Consider the following 5,018-nt stretch of genomic DNA (forward strand, 5'->3'; position numbering starts at 1 on the left):
TTTAGATCTTGAAGACCTTTGTCCTTTCGAGGTTCCCAGTAAAAATGCAACTATTTCTGGATGCTGTGGTTGGTCCTTTATGTTTTTTAAGGGTAAGGGTGGTATCTGAGGGTGGCACTGTAACTGGAGGAGGAGATGAGGGGGCATGACCCCTCTATTTCACAGATGTAGTTAGAGCTGTGTTCCTCGGGGCTGTGCGGGAGGCTAATGGGTGAGAGGCAGAACAATAAGACTCATTAATTCAGATTCAGAGGATTATCTTGATCAGGAGGGCAGGGGACTCATTCTTGGAAAGTGAATGCATAGATTCCGGGGAAAAGAGTAATGACCCCCAAGTGCATGGAATACTTGCCATCACCATTCATAGAGATTTCTTTTGTTCACAGCTGAATCCAACCTACTGTCTAGAGTTACTAAGTCAATCTGGGGAGATAAAAATTCAGTTCATGCTTTTGCCTAGGGGGTCACTGTGTATCTTTTCTCCACCTAGTGGCCAATGCCTCCTGACCACAAAGCTAAAAGACAATTAGTTATTATGGCTATGAAACAAGTGAGGTTTTTTGTTTTGCAATACTAGGCTATCAAATCCTAGGATGAAGAAGGTATTTAAGCATATGTTAGGAAAAGCCAGTGGGTGTATTAATAATTAGGTTGACTTGCATAGCTTCCATTGTTCAGATGATATGCTTTGCATTCTGGTGGAGAAAGAGCAGTTTGGAATGCTTGCTGATCAAGTAACGCACACAAATGGAGTTAAAGCTTGTGGCCAGTTTCATAATATAGAATGTTCACATCATAAAACCCACGTTTCAAGAAGAAAAAAGATGAGAAGAAAACGTAAAGAATCCTTAATTAGTCTCAGTTATGCTCTTGGCACACCATAGGTGCTCAATAAAAGCTTATTGTAGTGAACTGAATTTGACAGATAATTTGATAGATCCTCATGTGCCTCAGTTTTTTTTCTTTTTTCTTTTTTGGCAGCTCCCCGGTAAAGGGATCTGAACCGTTTTGCCTCAGTTTTTATATATTGCTTTTGTTGTTTCTATTTTCCCACCTAAAATCACCTTCCATTAAAAGCAAATACATCTTTGAAAAAAAATGCACGTAATGAGCATTTTTCAGTTGTTTTCATGTTGGTCTCGGCGGCATTTGACTGTTATATACTTCTTCCTTCTGGACACTTCCCTCTTCTCTGCTCTGGTTTCCATGACACCACCCTTTCCTGCTTGCCTCCTGCTTCCCTGGCAGGGTAATTTTTGGGGGGTTGCTTTCCAGCGTCATTCTCCTTTCATGGTCTCTTAAATCCTCCTGTGGCCTGAGGTTCCACTCTTAGCCCTCTTCTTTTCTCTTTTTAATTTGTCTTTCTCGAGGATCGCGCATCAATATTTGAACTTTATTGTATACACTAATGGTTCTCAAGACTCCGTCTCCAGCTCTTACTCATTCTCTCCTGAGTTTAACACCAAAATTCTAGTCTGCCTGTTAAATATCTCCACCACAATATCCTGCAGGCATCTGGAGTCATGTACAATCCCAATTGAGCTCATTATTTTGGGCCCTTCTGTTACTTGTGCTTTTTTTTTGGTGGCTGTCCAGTGACCTTGGTGTCATCAGGCTGCACTCTAACCAACTGAGCTAACCGGCCAGCCCTTGTTACTTGCATTCTTGCCTGCATTTCCTATTGGGATATGTGTTAATATTGTTCAGTCTTCAGGACCCAAAGGATGAATAGTGTTTGCCTTCCTTACATCTCAGTGCTGATTCTGATACTACTACTACTAATTACAATTTATTAAGCAGTTACTATTTTCCATACTGTGTTTAATGTTTCATACATTGCTTTAGATAATTTCTGAACCCAATGCCACATTGCCTAGATCAGCTTCCTTTTAACACAGCTGTGGTGGAAATCTCTGTGCTTGTTGCCATCATTTCACTACAAGGTCATGCCTCAGCTTTTCTGCTTCAGGCCTCCCTCTGAAGCTGGGGAAGGCTGCTGAGCCAGTGAACAACCCAGCTGAGCTGTGCAGGGAAGTTAAAGCTCTTGGAGTGAACCTCAACAAGTGGGGAGTGGGTGTTAGTAGACAAATACCCCTGCCTCCCATCCTTCAGTCTAACACTCTCCCAACTGAGCTATTTTGGCTTGCTGCCAGCTTCCCATCCTTCTGNGTGGAAATCTCTGTGCTTGTTGCCATCATTTCACTACAAGGTCATGCCTCAGCTTTTCTGCCTCAGGCCTCCCTCTGAAGCTGGGGAAGGCTGCTGAGCCAGTGAACAACCCAGCTGAGCTGTGCAGGGAAGTTAAAGCTCCCAGAGTGAACCTCAACAAGTGGGGAGTGGGTGTTAGTAGACAAATACCCCTGCCTCCCATCTTTCAGTCTAACACTCTCCCAACTGAGCTATTTTGGCTTGCTGCCAGCTTCCCATCCTTCTGAGGCACAATTCTGAGGGCCACTCTATAAAGCTCCTCAGAACCCTTTCCTGTGGGTTGAGTTGCAGTCGCCTAGAGTGGTAACCAATCTGACAGTGCATCCTTAGTTGGCTTGGCATTTCTCCCTCCCTGCCTCACTCTCCCATCTCCCTGAGAGCACCTCCCAAGCAAGCTACCCGAATCTAAGTCCCATCTCATGCTCTGCTGTCAGGAGAACCTGAACTGAGGCACACGCAGTGTTATCCTCACAACAGACCTTCCTGTGAGATAATACTATCTTTAGCCCAATTTTATAGATGAGGAAATGGAGGCACAGCAAAGGTTATTAAATTTTCAAGGTTATTCAGGCTGCTAGTTGAAGAGGTGGGATTTTAGTAAGGCAGTCTGACTCCAGAACCAGTTGTCTGCCACAACAGTGACCTGAAGGGTAAATGAGAGAATGGCTGTGCGAATCTGATTGGCTCTGCTATACATATATCATTGTCTCTTCAATGTCAAGAGAGTTTTATCTCAGTTCTTTCCAGCTGATGGTGAGAATTCTCAGAAGAATTTTGGTTTGCTGTGAAGCAGAATGGAAAAATTCACAATTTTAAGGAACTGTACATATAAAAAGAAAACAAAGTAAACTTGTATTTAAAACATTTCTTGTTATTTGTTGACAAATTATACTTGTATATATTTATGGGGTACAAAGTGATGTTATGATTTTTTTTCTTTAAAGATAATGTAGTTTTATTAGTATTTTTTTACATTCTAGGATGTTGTTGTGGAGCAGTTGGGAGGGAGGGGGAGAGGGAAAGGAGAAGGAAATGCGATGAAGAAGAAGGAGGAGGGGTGGAATTGAGGCCTGTGGCATCTCCCTCATTCCTACAGGGGACATCAGGTGGCTTCCAGTGGTGGCTTGGTCATTGCCAGGGTGGATGCAGATGTCAGGGGGGTGTGGCAAAAGCCCTTGCCCCCCACCCCCACTCCATCTCGGGAACCCAGGGCCCTTCTTGCTGGGCCTTGTTGGTCATCATTGGGCTGGTTGTACGTGTCAGGGGGGCATGGCTGAGGCCCTTGGTCCCCCACTGCCCTGGCCAGGAGAGCCCAGGGCACTTCCTTTCATGGCTCAGTGGTCACTGCTGGGCTGGTTGTGGGTGTCGGGGGGGACATGGCTGAGGCCCTCAGCCCCCTACTGCCCCAGTTCAGGAGAGCCTGAGTGCTTCCTGCAGCAGCTCAATGGTCACTGCTGGGCTGATTGCGGGTGTTGGGGGTGTGTGGCCAAGGCCTGAGGCCCCCCACCACCCTGGCTCGGGAGAGCCTGGGGGCACTTCCTGCACAGCTCAGTGGTTGCTGCTGGGCTGCTGCATGTGTCTGGGGGACATGGCTGAGGCCTGAGGCCCCCCACCCTCAGGACTGGTTGTGGGTGTCAGGAGGCATTGCTGAGGCCCTGAGACCTTCCCCCTTTCTGGCTTAGTAGCCCAGGGGACTTCCAGTCCTTCTGGGTGTTATAGGTGTTTTTAGGTGAAATGAGACCTTTACTAGTTAATATCAAACTTTGTCTCTGGTTGTGGGTACTTTGTTTTTTCTTTCAGTTTTCTGTGTTGGATTATTTGCTGTTTCCACCACTTAAACTCTGCATTTGAACTAATTTGTTGTCCTTTGCTTACTTCTAAAATGGGGAAACTTCCTGTGGGGACCAGTACTTGAGCTGTGTGGTTTAGCTAAATTGCTGCTTTGCTGCTGTTTCCCTAGGGAAGGCTTTTTGTGCAGCTCAGGGTTTGGTTGGCTTTATAGGTTCTTCTGGCTCTCCTGAGATCTGGTGCACCTGGGTTGTGTAGAAACTGTGGTCTGGGCCTGAGTCTTTTCATCAAACTGCACCCCATGCAATTCTATATTCCTGACCAGTCTACACTGAATGGTTCTGTGCTGATTGGAGGGTAGATTGACTGTTCTTGCTATGCCCCAGTGTTCCTCTGGTGGGCCTGTCTCCCCCACTGCCCATGCTCCAAACATTTACCATGGAGTGGGCCATGCTTTGGTCCCTTGCAATGACTCACTGGCCTCTGGGTGGCTCCGTTTTTTCAGTTGTTGGGTCTTCACACTCCTGTGTGGGTCTGGGAACCCTATTAGTGGTCTTGCTGGCCTGGGGGCCACCAGGGCCTTCTTCTCCCCTGCCACCTCCAGGCAACTTCATCTGAAGGACACAGCTGCAGCTTTTGCCGGCTCCTGCTCTGTGCACTCAGCATCTCCAGCCTGGACGCACCCGGGGCTCAAAATGGTCAGAGCAGTTTTTTCTTTCTCTCATCATGGCTTCTCCCACCTTCATGCACTCCATCGGTCTCTCCTCCTCTTCTCCTGAGCTCTAGCAGCACCAGCTTGGCTGTCGTTTCTTTTTTATAGTTGTAAATTGCTTGATTTGTAGGAGAGAGTGATGATGGCAGCCATCTATTCTGCCATCTTGACTGGAAGTCTGATGTTATGATTTTTTAATACAATATGCGATGATTAAGTCAAGCTAACTAACATATCTATCACCTTGAATATTTATTTATTTATTTATTTATTTATTTATTTTTTTTGTCTTTTGTCTTTTTTCCGTGTC

The sequence above is a fragment of the Galeopterus variegatus genome, unplaced genomic scaffold (assembly GCF_000696425.1).
Source record: "Galeopterus variegatus unplaced genomic scaffold, G_variegatus-3.0.2 Scaffold717, whole genome shotgun sequence".
NCBI lineage: Eukaryota > Metazoa > Chordata > Mammalia > Dermoptera > Cynocephalidae > Galeopterus > Galeopterus variegatus.